General features: G+C 37.2%; 1 protein-coding gene across 3 annotated transcripts in view; it reads left to right on the top strand.

The window, feature by feature from the left end:
* Positions 1-18,941, top strand: part of Sytl5 (synaptotagmin like 5) — a 288,981-nt gene that overhangs the window by 155,060 nt on the left and 114,980 nt on the right. The gene's annotated exons all lie outside the window — the stretch shown is intronic.

The following is an 18,941-nucleotide window of genomic DNA, read 5'->3' as shown; positions in this document are numbered from 1 at the left end:
TCCATTCTTTAAAAGTTTCTTCTCCTTATGGTTCTATCCTTGGCACTTTTCTTTCTCTCTAAGTGATCTCATTTATTTGCTTATATGTAGCCACCTCCTTATATCTAGGCCACCACCCAAAGGCCTCTTTATGCTTTGCCTGACTGTCCCTTCAGCCAGTCATTAAGGAGTGCTGGTATTTCAAAACAGGTGTCTAAAATAGAATAGAATAAATAGAATAATGTACCACTAGTCTTTATTTCTCTGATGAACTCTAAGATGATTATTAGAAGCTCCATATTTCAAATTTCCAACAGATCCTTGCTTCAGAAACACAGTGACCTCAGGTATGATCTAAAACTAATAATTTTTCTTTCTCATTTTTTCTTGTCATAGAGTCCTCAACTCTGTTAACATTATTTCTAACATCACCATCCATTGCTTTACACATATGTTAAGTCAAAATCCCTGGGATTTTAATGCACATAAGAATATCACAGACCTACTTTTGAACAAAACTCTTAGATATTATTATGTTCATTAAAAATTTAAGAACCTTTGTACCCCCCATGTGAAAGCTCAGAGTCATTCTATTCCCTCTTACATGCCATCCACATGTAGCTAGTCACAGGATCTTGTTGCAACAATTATTTTTGCCATATCTCAATAATGGTCCTCATAACAGAGCTTCAGTTGCTAATCATTACCTGGCACTCTCAAGAGCCCCTTCATACTTTGTCTGACTGGCCCTTCAACCAATCATTAAGGAGCGCTGGTCTTTCAAAATACGTGTCTAAAATAGAAACCTGTGTTATTTATTGCTTGGCATAAAAGCATTTGACAGTTTGACAGCAAGGTCATGGATAATGTTTCTTCAAATAAAATTCTAACAAGAATCCAACTTACAGAACCTTGAAACATTGAAATAGAGCTGGTCTGTTTGAAACAGAGGTCAGCTCCATAGACTTGGCCACACAGCATCTCGTTGCTGTGTTTACAAGAAAATATTTCCAGAGAGAGTTTCACAAAACACTGAAGTCCAAGGCCGTCTATTTGAATAGTAAATCTTCAAAATTTTGGTATTCCCCTTCTTTCTTCCCTGTTGACCCATAACTCAGGCCAGTGAGTAACAGTATATCCTGAACTGGGGTGATTTTGTGAATTCCTCATGCCTTGTCTTTACAACCTAGAATTACAATTTGCTTCTTCTTAATTGTTATTTTGTGTTATCATTTATGGCTCTTTCTGTTTATCTCTATCTCTATTAGGAAAAGACAACACTCTTCGGTCTAGGACCCATTATTGCTTCATGTATGTATTCCTTCAGAACAGTTACTGATATTTTGCACATATCTACTGTATGCATATTTCTATGATTTTTAAGCAGCTCTCTGTTTTAGATTTTTTAATACCCAAATAGAACACCATGTTTTAAAAAACAACTGATTGACCATAAATCTAAAAAATAATATTTTTCTGCTTTGTGTATGAACATGATAACAACTAGATATGTGCACATGTATCATGAGAAATGAAGATCAGCTAAAATAACTAGAATATTATTTTTGCTAGAAGCCAAATTTAAAAATTTATTTAGTTTGCATCCCAGCCAGTTTCCCCTTCCCTCATCTTCTCCAAGTTCCTACCCCCACCTCTGTTACTACCCACTGCCAATCCACTCCTCCTCTGTTTCTGTTCAGGAAAGGACAGGTCTCCTATTGATACCAACAAAACATGGCATATGCAAGTTGCAGTTAGACTAAGCATCTCCCCATGTATTGAAGCTAGACAAGGTGATTTGGTATGAGAAGTATGGTTCCAAAAGTCAGGAAAAGAGTCAGAGATGGGCCCTGCTCCCACTGTTAATAGTTCCACAAGCAAGTGCCTACTTCAGTCCCATGCAGGCTCACTAGTTGTTGGTTCAGTCTTTGTGAGCCCCTATGTAGCCAGGTTAGTTGATTCTGGGGGGGGTTGTATTGAATGTGACTCCTCTGGCCCTACAACCTTTTCTCCCCCTCTTCTTCAGGATTCCCCAAGTTTTGCATTGTAGAGTGTAGTTTTTTTCCTTGCTATCCGCCTTGGCCCTGCCACAGGTGCAGTCCTCAAATAACATACAGGACACTATATTAATTATGAAGCTGTTGGCAGTTTGCTTGTTTCTCTGACTTAAGTATTTAACCCATAATTGTTAATCTAAGTATTTCTCTTACTGGAGAAATGGTCTGGACCTCTTACTCTTCTGGAGGTTACATAGTGACTCTCTGCGTCTCTCTTTCCCAGAATCCTCCTCAACTCCTTGTCCCACCTATCTTGCTTTCCTATTGGCCAACAGTGTTTTATAGACATATACACACGACTTCCCCATCATCTCCTCTTTTCTGTCTAAATAAAAAGAAAGGTTTTAACTTTAACACGGTCAAATTATATTTAACAGAACAGTTATCAAGTAAGAACATAGTTATAATGTTTTGTCCATTAACATTCAGTAAGGTTTAAAGAAAGTATTTTGTCATCTATCCTATCTGTGTGAGTCTAAAGTCTTATATGTAGCTTATCTTTTATCATAACTAAGGAAAATATGATTATAACTATTTGTCTTCAACTCCATCAAAGACCACAGAAGGATAATATATAAACACTAGAATTGACAGAAACATCTTGCTGCCTGGACAGTCATCTGAAGTTCCTCTGTAACGTTGGGGCATACATCAACAGCCCATAGGCCACAGTGTGTCTGGAAGACTTCTCAGAAAAGCAGACAATTTCGAACTGTCCATCTGCATTGGCAGTCTGGCATTCATTTTTTTCTGTGTCCTGCAGAAAGTCTCACAGACTCTTCCATGAAGCAGGAACCCTGAAGGACTGTTTGAGTTCAGCAGTCACTTTCCTGTGTATCCTACATGTCCAGTTTATACAGCAACAGTGAAGCAGTACAGGCAAGAGCAGTTTCTTGCCCAAATGGCTAATCTTGCCATGTTGACAGCAAACTCCATAACGAGTTTCTTCGATGCCCATCTTCCTCTCAGATATAATTGATGTGCCAGGGGCAGACATTTCTCATTGTGAAGAAAAACCCTAACCCATTTTAAATGCCATTTTCTGAAGGTCTTTGAAAGGTTTGAAGACTATCTATCTATCTCAAATATATCTCTGTATATCTAGAAAACATAACTTACCTAACTATAAGTTCTGACTATTATAATTAACTATCCATAATCTGTATTTAATTATGTATTATTTTTTAAAAGATCAATACAATACTTAATCAAGAGGAGAAATATACATATCACAAAATTGACCTTGAATTTGTATCAATAAATGAAAAACCATACCCATACCAAGTATTCATTTCCATACCATAATACCCCTTTTACCATTAAAAAGAGATTGGTTATGATAATTAACCAATTATAAGCAACCCCATTCAAATGAAAACAAGGATTCATAAACAATATGGGAATTTGGATGTAGCTCATTCCAAACTGCTTCCTGCTGGTAGGGGCGCTGTCCATACGTTGGGGATCATGACAAAACTCAGAAACCTGGTGAAGTCCTTGTTTTTGTAAGGTTGCATCATCTTAGTTGTTTTAGATGTTGAATCACTTAGGACACTGCCTCCGGGGGGGGGGTCTCGGTTCATCAAACCGCAGAAGCCTGGAAGTAATCCACAGCTTCCCATTTTCTGTGGAAACATAAACAAAAATTCTTTTCCCAATAAACGGTCCTTATATTTAAAGTTAGAGGTCAAAGTATTTTTGAAATACATAAGTTGAATTAATTCGGCAGCATTTATAATCAAGTATATTTTAGCAGTTGTTCCTTCCTTAGTCACTGAGCAACTAAAAAAACACAATAGCATACAGTCTCCATACTTTCTGTGTATTTTCAATCTTTACGTGGCTTATATTACTCTATTTCTTTTACTTTTATTTATTTTTTTCTCTGAGACAGGGTACCTCTTTGGAAATCTACCTGCCTCTGTCTCTGGAGTGCTGGGATTAAAGGCATGTGCCACTATACCCAGCTACTCTCTTTGTTTATGTTTTACTCCCCAGTGTTAGGATTAAAGGCATGTGACATCACACGCAGCTACTTTAGTTTTATTTTTTTCAACATCTTGTGTCTTTTACTCTCCCAAGTCTATCTATATTTTTATTCATCTGAATCTGACTTTACTGTAAAACTTTATGTTTTTCTGGTCATGTGTCTTATACAGGCTAAAGAACATTGTTGAAATTAAAGCGGAAACAGTCGCTGGCTTTCCAACATGGTGGGCATAAGTGTGACTCTAGCTCATGGCCTCAGTCTATGCTGACATCCAGAAGCATGGTGCCGGCTTGGAGATGTGGTCACTGCCACTGCCCAATGCTCGTGCACACCATTCAATTGTTAACAGAGCCTCTTAAAAGAAACTTGCTGTTTTTTTGTTTTGCTTATACTGAGTCAAGAAGACTCCCTTAAGTGAGTCATGTGAGTCTCTGCTTATCTCTAGCAAAAGAGTCCATCTGAGAAAAATGCTTCTACCAAGAAGCTGTGCTTCTCTCTGTTCTTTTATTTCTAAAATTCCTTTTAACCTCTTGTCATTCTACGTGGAAATTCAATCCCATTCCTAACAACCATTTGTAGAGTGTAGTTTTTTTCCTTGTCATCCACCTGGGCCTTGCCACCATTGCAGTCCCCAAATAACACGCAGGACACTATATTAATTATGAAGCTGTTGGCTGTTTGCTTGTTTCTTACTGGCTATCTCTGACTTAAGTATTTAACCCACAATTGTTAATCTAAGTATTTCTCTTACTGGAGAAAGGGTCCGGACCTCTTACTCCTCTGGAGGCTACAGCGTGACTCTCTGTGTCTCTCTTTCCCAGAATCCTCCTTAACTCCTAGACCCACCTATCTTGCTTTCCTATTGGCCAACAGTGTTTTATTGACATATACACAAGACTTCCCCATCACTGCTTAGTGTTTATTTGTGAATTTGCATCTGTTTTTATCAGTTGCTAGATGAAATCTCGATAACAATTGGCCTAGGCACCAGTATATGAGTATAACAGAATATTGTTAGGTATCATTACATTGCCATTTTTCCCTACAATTATGTTTGGTTCTACCTTAGGTCTCTGGGTCATTCAATCTGTGGGTCCTGGTTGTACAGGCAGTTTCAGGGATTGGCTTACTCTCCTGGCATGGGTTTTAGGCTAGCCCAGCCATTGGCTGGCCATCCCCTCAATCTCTAGGCCACCCTTACTCCAGCACATCCCACAGACAGGGCAGAATGTAGGTCAAAGATTATATGACTTGGTTGGTATCCCACTCCCTCCACTGCAAGTTTTACCTGGTCACAGAACATGACCAGTTCAGGCTACATATCCACTATTGCTAGAAGTCTTAGTTGGGGTCATCATTGTAGATTCCTGAGAGATACCCTTGCACCAGTGTTTTGTCTGATCCCAAAATGACCCCCTTTTCTAGTAGTCTCTTTCAGTACTCTCCACCTCCATCATCCCCGCATCCCCAATTTGACATCTCATGTTCCCATCCCAACCAGTCCAATGTTGCTCATGAAATCTCTTCTATTTCCCCTTCCCAGGGAGATCTGGGCATCCTCCCTTGAACCCTCTCTGGGTCTGTAGATTGTAGTATAGTTATCCTTTATTTTACAACTAATATCTATGTATAAGTAAGTACATACCATGTTTTCCTTTCTTGGTCTTTGTTACCTCTCTCAGGATGATTTTCTTTAGTTCCATCTATTTGGCTTCTAATTTCATGATGTATAGCTTTTAATAGTTTAATAATACTCCATTGTATAAAATAACCACATTTTCTTTATCCATTCCTCAGGTTGAGATACATCTAGGTTGTTTCCAGGTTCTGGCTATTACAAATAAAGATGTTTTCTTGTGGTATGATTGAGCATCCTTTGGGTATATGCCAGTGGTATAGATGTGTCTTGTGGTAGGTTGATTCCTAGTTTTCTGAGAAGCCACCATACTAATTTCCAAAGTGGCTGTACAAGTTTGCACTCGCACAAGGAATGTAGAAGTGTTTCCCTTGTTCAAAATCTTTTCCAGCATTAACTGTCTCTTCTTTTTGATCTTAGCAATTCTGACAGCTGTTACGATGGAATCTCAGAGTTGTTTTGATTTTTGTTTCTCTGATGACTAAGGATCTTGAACATTTAAAGAGTTTCTCAGTCATTTGAGACTACTTTGGTTAGAATTCTCTCTTTAGATCTGTACCACATTTTTTAAATTGGATTATTTGATTTGTTGATTTCTAGTTTCTTGAGTTATTTATATATTTTGGAAATCAGCCAGGTACGGGATTGGTGAAGATCTTTTCTCATTCTGTAGGCCACTATTTTGTCCTATTGGCAATGTCCTTTGCCTTATAGAAACTTTTCAGTTTCATGAGGTCTCTTATTAAGTGTTGATCTTAGTGTCTGTGCTATTGGTGTTCTGTTCAGGAAGTTGTCTCCTGGACCAATGTGTTCAAGGTTATTCCCCATTTTCTCTTCTATCAGGTCCAGTGTAACTGAATTCATGTTGAGGTCTTTGATCTGCTGTAGGATAAACCTTCCATATCCTTTGAATATATGTTGCTGTCATTGGTTGATAATAAAAGCTAAATTGTCTTATAGCCAGGCAGAATAAAGCTAGGTGAGAAAGCCAAATGGAGTTATAAAGAGAAAGAAGGGCAGAGTAGAGGGAGTTGGGAACCAGCTTTCCAAAAAGCAAGATGCCAGAGGACTGGTAAAGCCATGGCCATATGGTGATACATAGATTAATAGAAACGGATTAATTTAAATGTAAGAGCTTGTTAGTAATAAACCTAAGCTATAAGCAAAATATTTTTAATATTAAGCCTCTGAATGATTATTTAAATGTGGCTGTGGGGTGGGGCAGAACAGGAAAACGTCTGATTATATTGATCCATTTGGACTTGAGTTTTATATAGGATGATAGATATGGATCTATTTACATTTTTCTACATGGCAGCATCTATTTATGCCAGCACCATTTGTTGAAAACGCTTTCTGTTTTCCATTGTATAATTTTGTGTTCTTCATTGAAAATCAGGTGTCCCTTGGTGTGTGGGCTTATGTCATGGTCTCAATTTGATTCCACTGATCCACCTGTCTATTTTTATGCCAATACCATGTGTTTTTTATTACTATAGCTCTGTAGTAGGGTTTAAAAACAGGGATTGTGATACCTCTGTAAGTTATTTTATTGTACAGCATCATTTTAGCTATCCTGGGCTATCCATATGAAGTTGTGTGTTGTTCTTTCAGGATCTGTAAAGAATTGTGTTGGGATTTTAATAGGATTGCCTTGAATCTGTAGATTGCTTTTGGTAAGTTGGCCATTTTTACTAAGTTAATCCTGCAGATCGATGAGCATGAAAGATCGTTCCATCTTCTGATATCTTCTCCAGTTTCTTTCTTCAAAGACTTGAAGTTTTTGTCATACAGGTCTTTCACTTGTTTAGAATTACTTCACTTGGTTAGAGTTGTGAAGGGTGTTGGTTCCCTGATTTCTTTCTCAGCCCATGTATCATTTGTATATAGGAGAGCTACTGGGTTTTTTTAGTTAATCTTGTGCGTTCATTATGTCCCATAAGTTTGGGTATGTTGAGCATTCATTTTTATTGACTTATAGGAAGTCTTTAATTTCTATTTCTTCCTTGACCCCGTGGTGATTTGGTAGAGAGTTGCTCAGCTTCCATGAGTTTGTAGGCTTTCTGGATTTTTTGTTTTGTTTTGTTTTTCTGTCGTTGTTGAAATCCAGCTTAGGTCCATGATGGTTTTACAAGATACAGGGGGTTGTTTCAACATTTCTTTGTATCTGTTGAGACTTCTTTGTGGTAAAATATATGGTCAATTTTGGAGAAGGTTCCATGAGGTGCTAAGAAGAAGGTATATTCTTTTGTGTTTGTTCTGTAGATAACTGTTAGGTCTATTTGCATCATAACTTTTCCTATTTCCATTATTTCTCTGATTTGTTTCTGTTTGGACTACCAGTCTATTGGTGAGAGTGGAGTGTTGAAGTCTCCTATTATAAATATGAGGGGTTCAATGTGTGATTTAAGCTTTACAAATGTGACTGCCCTTACATTTGAGGCATGGATGTTCAGAATTGAGACATCATCTTAGTGGATTTTTCCTTTGATGAGCATGAAATGACCTTCTTCATTTCTTTTGATTAATTTTAGTTTTAAGTCTATTTATTATGATAACTACATAAGCTTGTTTCTTAGGTCCATATGATTGGAAAATTTTTTCCCAACCCTTTACTCTGAGGTAATGTCTGACTTGAGTTTGACGTGTGTTTTTTGTATGCAGAAGAGGGATGGATCCTGTTTTCATATCCATTCTGAAGTCCATGTCTTTTTAATTAACAAATTGAGTTCACTGATATGAAGGGTCATTAATGACTTACGATTGTTAATTCCTGTTATCATGCTGTTGGTGGTGATAGTGTGTAGTGTGTAGTGTGTAGTATGTGTGTGTGTGTGTGTGTGTGTACCTTCTTTTGGTTGCTGGTGTGAGATTATCTATTGCCTGTTTTTTGTAAGGTAGTTAACTTCATGTGGGTTAGAATTTTCCTTCTAGTACCTTCTGTAGGACACGGTTTGTGGGTACATATTGTTTAAATTTGACTTTCTCATGAAATACCTTGTTTTCTCCATATATAGTGATTGACAGCTTTGCTGGATAGAGTAGTCTGGGCTGGCATCCATGGTCTCTTATAGTCTGCAAGACATCACTCCACATCTGGTTTTTAGGGACTCCATTAAGAAATCATGTCTGATTCTAATAGGTCTGTCTTTTTATGTTACTTGGCCTTTGATGATGTGGGAAGTCCTGTGATTATGTCGATAAAGCACTGTCTGGCCAATAGGAATCTGGATAGGTGGGACTAGGAGTCCAGGAGGACTCTGGGATGGAGAAAACACAGAGAGTCGCGATGTAACGCCATGGGGTAGGAAGCCTGGAAACTTCTCCGAACCAGGCTGGCGGGAACACTTCTCTCAAGGAAAAAGCTTCTTATTACAAATGATGTCAGGAGTGGGATGATGAATTTCCACATAGAATGACAAAAGCTTTAAAGGAATTTTAGGAACAGAAGAACGGGGAGAAGCACAGATTTTTGGTAGCAGCATTTTCTTAGGTGAGCTATTTTGCTAGCAGCAAGCAGAGACTCGAGGCGTGCTTAAGGCAGTCATCCTGACTCAGCATAAAAACAAAACAAAACAAAAAACCAGCAAGGTTCTTTTAAGAGGCTTTGCTAATGATTTAAAAGTTGTATGTACAACTGGAAGTGGCAGTGACCACATCTCCAAGCCGGTAACTGGAGTCACACTTACACCCGCCATCTTGGAAAGAAACGTCAGTTTAAAACAGCCACGGTTTTACAGATAAGACACGTGGCCAGAAAAACATAAAGCTTTACAGTAAAGTCAGACTTGGATGAACAAAACCTCTAAAGGCTTACAGTGTGTTTGAAAATATATGAGAGATTGAGAGAAAAAATAAAACGTCAAAGTGGTAAATAAATAGAAAAGCCGGCGTTGTGGTGGCACACGCTGGTAGGATTTACTCCAGAGGCAGAGGCAAGCGATTTCCAAAGAGAAACCCTGTCTCAGAGAAAAATAAATAAATCAAAGTAAAAAAATATAGTAATAATAATAAATAAATAAGACACGTAAAGATGGAAAATACACAGAGAGTCTGGATACTGTATGCTATTATGTTTTCCAGTTTTTTGATTGCTCAGGAAGGAACAGCTGCTAAAGTACACTTGATTATAAATACTGCTAAATTAATCCAACTTCTATCTTTTGAAAATGCCTTAACTTCAAAATTTAAGTACAAGGATATGTTACTTGGGAAAGGAGATTTTGCTTATGTTTCTACAGAAAATGAAAAGCTGAGGATTCCTTCCAGGCTTCTGTCGTTTGATGAACCAAGACCCCCGAAAGCAGTGGACCAGGTGTTCCAACAACTGAAACAGCTAAGATAATGGAGCTTTACAGACCACGAAAATAAGGACTTGTATAGGTTTCTAAGTTTTGTTATGATCCCCATGGTATGAACAGCGCCCCCTTCCAGCACGAAGCAGTTTAAAATGAGCGACGTCCTAATTCCCATCTTGTTTATAAATCTTTGTTTTCATTTAAATGGAGTTGTTTATAATTGGCTAGTGATCACAGCCAATCTCTTTTTAATGGTAAAAAGGGGAATTATGGTATGGGTTTGTTTTTCATTTATTGATACAAATTCAAGGTCAATTTTGTGATATGTATATTTCTCCTCTTGATTAAGTATTGTGCTTATACTGATCTTTTAAAATGTAATGCGTAATTAAACACAGATTATAGATAGTTACTTATAGTAGTCAGAACTTATAGTTAGGTAAGTTAGGTTTTCTAGATATATAGAGATGTATTTGAGACAGATAGTCTTCAAACCTTTCAAAGACCTTCAGAAAATGGCATTTAAAATGGTTTAGGGTTTTTCTTGACAATGAGAAATGTCTACTCCTAGCAGCATCAATTGCGTCTGAGAGGAAGATAGGCATAGAAGAAACTCATTATGGAGTTTGCTTTCAACATGGCAAGATTAGCCATTTGGGCAAGAAACTGCTCTTGCCTAGATTTTTTGACTGTTGCTGTATAAACTGGATATGCAGGACCCACAGGAAAGTGACTGCTGAACTCAGACAGGGTTCCTGCTTAATGGAAGAGTCTACGAGACTTTTCGCAGGACACAGAGAAATGACTGACAGACTGCCAATACAGATGGACAGTTTTGAAATTTCCTGCTTTGCTGAGAAATCTTCTGGACATATTGTGGCCTATGAGCTGAAGATGGATTCCCCAACGTTACAGAGGAATTTCGGGTGGCTGTCTAGGCAGTAAGATGTCTCTGTCAATCCTAGTGTTTATATATTATCCTTCTGTGGTCTTTGATGGAGTTGAAGACAGATAGTTATCGTTATAGTTTTCCTTAGTTTTGATAAAAGATAAGCTACCTATAGGACTTTGGACTCACAAGAATGAGATAGATGATATTTTCTTTAAATCTTGCTAAATGTTGACAAAATATTGTAACTGTGTTCTTACTTGATAACTGTTCTTTTATATATAATTTGACTATGTTAAAGTTAAGACTTTTCTTTTTGTTTAGACAGAAAAGAGGAGATGATGATGTGGGAAGTCCTGTGATTATGTCAATAAAGCACTGTCTGGCCAATAGAAATCTAGATAGGTGGGACTAGTTGTCCAGGAGGACTCTGGGAAGGAGAAAACACGGAGAGTCGAGATGTAACGCCATGGGGTAGGAAGCCCGGAAACTTCCCCGAACCAGGCTGGCAAGAAGGCTTCTCTCAAGGAAAAAGCTTCTCCTTACAGGCCTTTTTCCTGGCCACTTTTAGTACTCTTTGTTTGTTCTGTATGTTTAGTGTTTTGATTATTATGTGGCAAGGATATTTCTCTTTTTTGATCCAACCTCTTTGGTGTTCTGTAAGATTCTTGTACCTTTATAGACATATATCCTTCTTTAGTTTGGGGAATTTTTCTTCTATCATTCTGTTAAATATATTTTCTGGATTTTTGAACTGAGTTTCATCTCCTTCTATTCCTCTGTTTCTTATATTTGGTCTTTCCATAGTGTTCCGGATTTCCTTGATGTTTTCCCTTTCTTTCTGTCTTTCTTTCTTCCATTCTTTCTTTCTTTTTTGTTTGTTTTATTTTTCGAGACAGGGTTTCCCTGTTTAGCTTTGGAGCCTGTCCTGAAACTAGCTCTTGTAAACCAGGCTGGAACTGAACTCACAGAGATCCACCTGTCTCTGCTTCCCAAGTGCTGGGATTAAAGGTGTGTGCCACCACTGCCCAGATTCCTTGAATTCAAGAGAGGAAGAGAATCTCAGGCATTACAGACACAATAGAGGAAGTAGAGTCACCAAAGAAAAAAGTTAAATAAAAAATTCTTAACATAAAACATTTATGATGCAACCATCTACACTAAGACTTAGTGTTTTGGCTTAGTTCATACTATTTATTCTTTTATAGAAGTTACCTACATGTATATGCATTTTAACACAATTGGGCAGATATGCAGTATATAATTGCCTTTTTGTTTTATCTTATTTTGAGATGGGATCTGGCTAAGTAGCTTTGGCTATCCTGGACCTCATTATGTAGACCAGGATGCCTTCAAACTTAGTGATGCAACTACCTGTCTTCCGAGTTCTGGGTTTAAAAGCCATGTACTACCTTGCCCAGCTGCATAATTACTATTATGCTTGAGTTTTGTTCACATTGTATTCTGAACCATCCAACGTTGTTTCATATATTCCAAAAAATATCTTGGTAGTGTTAAATTTTTATTATTAATAAGAAACTGTTTCTAAGAGGTTGCTAAAATATCTTCATAGAAAGTGTAGGAAGCCAGAGATGCTCTAGGTGTTTTGAAATCAAAGGAAATGGAGATATGCTTTTGATGGATCTTTCTAAATGGTACATTGTTTGGCTTTAGTAAGGCCTAAATGTTTTTGAGCATGTGCTAAGCAATTCTATTAATAATTGATTTCAATATAGACACCAAATCCATACTATAAACATTAATGTTTTCATTTTAAATATTAATAAACAAAGACACAAAAACGTACAGCTTATTCATTCTTAGAGTAGAATTTAAGACAAATCTGAGAAAGCCAAATCAAAGCCATCCTTTCTTCTAAATATCCATTACTGCATGCTTTGTAGATTGGAAGTCACTTGGTGATCGTTTATGAACTTCTGCCCTCTCCTTGCCATTAGAACATGTATTATCATGGTAGAGAGTCTGTCATTCACTCACCATCTAAGCTTCAGCTGTTTTCAGAAAGGATTATAAATCTTTATTACAAATAATGGGGCATATACAAGTGTATGAAGCCTATAGTTTTGCCTGTCAGGGCCTGTGTTGAGAAATAGCATTGGCTCTTGATATTACCCTTTCATGAGTTCATGAATTATAGAACTAGTTTCCCATGTGCAAAATATTGTTGGCTGATAGAGTTCAAATAATCTCTATTTCTTATAATTGAACTGCCTTTTCACTGATTTGTGCAACTCTGTGTGAGAACTAATACCTCTTAAGAATTGATGTATCCTTGCTAACTTTCCTTTGTACAATTACAAGTGTGCATTTATATTGATTCAGTAATAACAATAATTGGATAATCATGATGCAAATTCATCTTCTCTATTCAAATCAAGAGCTAAAAGAATGGCAAGAACGGCTCATCCTAAATCTGAAAATATTTCAAATGACTGTAATCCTAGTTGCTATCGACAAAAAACCTTGAGAGAGATACAACTGTGTAGCCTCCAATCAAACTCACTCAACACACAAAACTAAAACTTATTGATATTTATTTTGTTTTAAGTCACTAAATTTTGGGGTACTTGGTTGCTGATCAACAGATAACTAAATTGTTAAGAAGCAAGTGTATACATTAGATTTCGAGCTAATGTAAATTTGGATCACTGCTTTGTTAACTGCAGGTTGTATTGGTGTTACTAGCACTGAAGGTTTGTGTTCTTACGAGAAGGCCAGGACAATGAGGTTGGTGGAATAAGCAGATTTATTAAGTGCTGACACTGGGGAAAATGTCCCAGATGCCCATCTTTGGTGGTCTCATGAGTGTAAAGGTATTTTACACTACCACAGAGTTAAGTGAAACAGCAAGCATGGAAGTATTCCTTTTAGGCAAGTTTTCTCTCCAGATTTCAACTTCTTCTTGTCTTCTTAGATTTACACCTCACCTTCGTGGTTTTTGTTTGTTTGGTTTAGTTTGGTTTGGTTAGTTTTTATTCACTTCTGGGAAGTGAATGTAAGACCACGTATCTGCTGTAATTCCTCTACCACCAAATTAACCTCCCAGCTCTCACTTTTTACTTAATATATTTATTTTAAAATATTTTCATATAATATATTTTGATCATCTGCTTTACCCTCTCCAAAGAAGGAGCATTTTATAATACCACAGGGCTGATGTACATGAGAATCCACAGATTAGGACAGCGTGCACAAGACTAGTACATGTTCAAGCCAGACAAAAATCTCATCACAGAGAAGCAGAAGTGGAATCAAAGTTCTATTCCTAACAAAGAAGCTATTTGCAATCGATGGCTACTGGAAGACAGAAAATTAGTTTTCTTCAGTGGAATGACACTGGGATTTTCAGTGACACACCAGGGCAGGCTTCATGTGGCCAATACAAAAGGGACTCAGTGTTTATTTGTTTGTGCTTTGTGTTTGTAATTTTAAGAAAGAGAAAGAATATGAAATTGGGTGGGGGAAGAATCCAGGAAATCTTGAGTGAAGGGAAACAGTCTGATCAAACTATACTGTAATTTTATTTTAAGGGAATCTTACCAAGTTGCCAAGGTAGGTCTTAAGTTTGTGATCCTCCTGTCACAGCCTTCCTGGTACCTGGAAATATAGGTGTTTGTTACCAGATCTAGTTATGAATTTTCCTTTCGGCAAATGCACTAGTTTTCTGTTGAGCTAATTCACATGAAGTGAGGCAAGAGGGGGAACTTCCAGAAGCATTTCTTTAGGGTTTTAGAATACCAGGTAAAAGTGATGGCCCATTCATGCTAAGGTCAGTGTGGGTGTACCATAATGACATACGCAATAGTTTTAGTGGTACACCCCACTGTAAACCCAGTAGCACTGCAATGCATCTCACATAGACAATGTCCTTTATCATGATGAAATAGCATATAATCCAGTGTTTCTTTTGGGAATTTTCCCAAAACTTTGTATCTTTCTTCTCATTCATGAAGTTATTCAAAGCCCTGTCACTACAACTTCTGTCATGTCACAACTAATTTTCTGACTCAAGAAATGGTGATACTAATGATGAAACCAAGAGCTTTGCATATAAAATTAATCTTTGTCTACCCAGCTGATATTTTCTAGTGTCTTATGTAGTTGACTATATGAATAGTCCCAGTATGATTATTTTAAAAATGTATTTCATTAGTTTGAAATTTTACATAGAAGGTAATGAATTTCATTACATTTTGAGATTCTTACTAAATTGTGCAGGCTGGCCTTGAATTTGTGACCCACTTGCTTCGGCATATTTAAGGCTGTAGTTACAGGTATACATCATCACATCCAGATATTAACCCCTTTGTGATGATGCTAGAGACTATGAAGAGTCTACTACAACATCTACACAAATTTTTACACCTCAGACCCTTTCATTTAATCCCATCTGCAAATACTTTTTGCTGTATATGTTAATGTATTCATGGGTTCTGGGGATTACAGTGGGGTATCTTTGGAAAATACTAGTTTAAATACTCCTAAGCAGGCAAGTAGGAAGAGCTGAAGCCAAGGGATGTCATGACTTCCTTCTCACATTTCTATTAACATATATTAATTTTATACAATAATGAATTTAATTATGACATTTTCTTCCATGTAATTCGCTGTCATATTTGTCACCCATTACCCTTTCTTGTCCCCTTCCCACTACCACTGATCCCCTTCCTTTTCTCAACAGTCCTACTTCTACTTTCATGTCTTTGACTCATCAAAAAGTAAAAAGATAAAAATTTATGGCTTCTTTAGAAGAATAAAATGTTGAATGTGACTATAAAATAGATACATGAGGAGGGGGTAGTCAAGGACCATGTGCAAAAGGTTTGCAAATCATATTATACAATTTAGACTTCTTAAAGTAAAGGGAATGAGGTTTAGGATGTATATCAGACTAACAGAACATTTAACTAGTATGGGCAGGGCCCAGTGCTACATCTTTCTATTCCTAGCACCAAAAAAATATGAAAGCTTGAACAAGGAGAGCAAGTACATGGCTCAGAAGTGTTCTTAAGGTCTCAGGAGAGTGCCCATACATGTGGTCAGACATGAACTCAGAAATGCTGACTTAAGAGCAAAAGTTTAACAGTTATCTTGAGTTAGTTGCTAAGGGACTGTTACTGACTCTATTTCAGAACTTGTGTCAACTGCCAATGCAAAAATTGGGAAATGCAGCATAATTATTAACAGCCAAAGAACTATCAGATAAAGACCACCAACCTGTCAGCAGGAAAAATTTACACATCTGTGTGAAATGAGTCTGTGATAAATAAATGACCATCTACCTAAGTGGAATGACCCTGAGTTATTATATGGCTTGAGTGTGAGGCAAGTATGCGGGAGCACTAATGATTGTTTTCAGAATGAGAGTGATAATTGTAAAAATTTCTGTTTGTGGAGAATCACATTTGAAAGAACAAAAATAGGGACAGAAAGCTGTGATGGACTGGTGTGGGAACATATCATAGTTTCTAATATTTGTGAAACCCAAATCAGCACATCCAACATCCCTATTGCTGGTGGTGTCACCTGAATTCTTCTTGAACAAAATCTTAAAGTGATTTATAGCTTCCTTCTTTTGCTTCTATTTTGAGATACTTTCTGAGTCCTTCAAAGGTTTATATAACAGTTAATCTCAGCCATAGATGCCAAGAAATGATGACAAAGCTCAAGCAGGAGACCTTCTTGGGCCACACACAATAAGGCCCAGTTTTTTTAAGTTAATGTCACAGTTGTTTGAGATAATAATACTACTGTAAAATAAAAAAAAGAAATCTGAGTTGTTCTGCTTATTGATGATGTGACACATAGATTTGTCTATAAGGGAAGGCTTCTCTACTGAAAACAATGCCTGCACTTCACAGCATCTGCCTACCTGCCCTTTATAAAGAAAGAGCTGCTTCTGTGCTCCCGACCTCATGATTATCTCTTTGCTAGTTTTCTTTTTGTCCAAGTCTTGTGTGTGAGTTTTGTGGTACTCCGGTTAGAGTTGCCTGTACAATCACCATAAGTATATGAAAGTCCTCATATGTAAACTGTAGTATGATATTTGCTTGGGTTCTAAACATCTAAGCATGTTTAAAATCTGTCTGACTCTTATGCTGTCACACAGAAGCAAGCAAAGAGGAGATGGTTTTATTTTTTATTAATTTCATACTAAGAGATCATTCATAAACATTCTGTTTTAGAGCATCAAGTTAAATAATTACCAATGGAGCTGGAGAGATGACTCAGAGGTTAAGGAAAACTTCTGCTCTTCCAAGCTTTTTTCTGAGCACCCAAATAGGCCAAATAGGGAAACTCACAAGCATCTGTCCCAACTCCAAGGGATACAACACCCTCGTGTGGCTTCCAAGGACACCCACACATACATGGCATACACACACACACACACACACACACACACACACACACACACACACACACGCAATGGGGGGATTGTTTTTAAACAAAATAGTAGTGAGATCTACTCAGACATGACTATTTTTTATCTAGTCATTATTAGCCCTTGTTATTTCTACTGCGTGTTGTCTAAAACAGATACTAAAAACAAACAAACAAACAAAAACAAAAAACCCTCATGTGTCTATTTGAAGCTCTGGTAATTATTTGATTTTTTGTGTGTGGAAGCTCTGATAATTATTGATGTAACATTTTTGATGACCACTGGAGTTAATAACATGTCCAAAATGACCATGTTCCAAGCAGAAGAGTTTAGCCCAGTTCATCAAGGTTATTAACTACACTGGGAGAAATACATATTTGAAGTGTGTAAAGCCACAGCTCTCTTTACATAAGAAAGTAAGAATAAAGTAAAAATGAATTTATCCCTCCTAATCTGACTAGTGTTCAGAGTGTGTTTAACCAATAGGATCAGAATAGTTAGCTCATTTTCTCATTTTCTTTCTGCTTTGTTAAAGGTATTGGTGGTAAAGGATTCTTAAAGTAGAGCTACAGTCTAGCTGAAGAGGGGTTTCATAAATTGGTACATAGTTAGGTAAACTAATTGCAGTCCAGTTTTGTCCTCAGTGCAAATGCTCAGAAATGCAATTTAGCCAGCACACATTGAACAAGTGGATGAAATACGGTTTTAAACTAAACTAAGCACAGAGGGCGCCACAGACAGGACTAGAACTTTCACTCCTGAAGGAAGAACTCTTTGGGAAGATAACCTAATCTAAGAAGGACCTAGAAGAAAAGGAAATTCGAGCAAGGGAGTAGCTGTATGATTTTAGTGACTAGTGATATGAATTTTTCCTGTACAGATGTCCCATCACTGAGTATGGAACATATGTTTCAGGTAGCAAATTATTTTTGCTTGAAGGTCAGGTGGTTCTTTCTCCCTTATCTATGCCCAGGATCACCATATTCTTTCTTCTACCCTGTATTTCTCAAGGATCTTCAGTAAGATTCTATCTTGCTAAATTAGAATCACAGTTCAGTCCTGTCTTCTAGAGGAAATAACCTGACTTTCTCAATGGACTTTTGACTCCTTAGGATCTTTTTGGTCACCATTTTATACACCAACCCAGGCACTAATATATTAACCTATTAGCCCACCTACGGGCAAAAGGATCATACTGTTTATTGCATTGTGTTGATTTAATTTTGTTTCTGTTAAATTCTTCAAATTCCCCTCTTTCAGTTGCTTTCATGGTTTACTACCTTTCCTTTCTCAATTTTTACATGTATATATTCACTGAATAAGTGGGTGGATGCTTACAGTTTGTACATGTAGAGGTCAGAGGTCAACTCAAAAGAGTTAGTTCTCTTCTCCCACCATGTTGTTCACAGGGATTAAACTCAGATCATCAGGCTTGGTAGCAAACACCTTCCCTTCCTTGATTCACTCGCAGGACAAACTCATGGATTTTGAGAGTGCAGACTTCTATCTGCAGTCCAAGACATGCATGACTATTAATTGAATTCAAGCATTCCCAACCCCTTGAATGTTTTAAAAATGTATTCTGTAAAATATGTGTCTAGGACACATGAAATCTGACATTTTAAGTACAAAGTATGTTACAAGTGAACCTGCATGATCTATTCAGGCACTGAATTTCCAGTTTTTCCC

This window comes from Mesocricetus auratus, unplaced genomic scaffold, assembly GCF_017639785.1.
Source record: "Mesocricetus auratus isolate SY011 unplaced genomic scaffold, BCM_Maur_2.0 Super-Scaffold_100033, whole genome shotgun sequence".
Lineage (NCBI taxonomy): Eukaryota > Metazoa > Chordata > Mammalia > Rodentia > Cricetidae > Mesocricetus > Mesocricetus auratus.
Note: the sequence above shows the minus strand (reverse complement) of the source record. Positions and strands in the feature narration are given on the sequence as shown.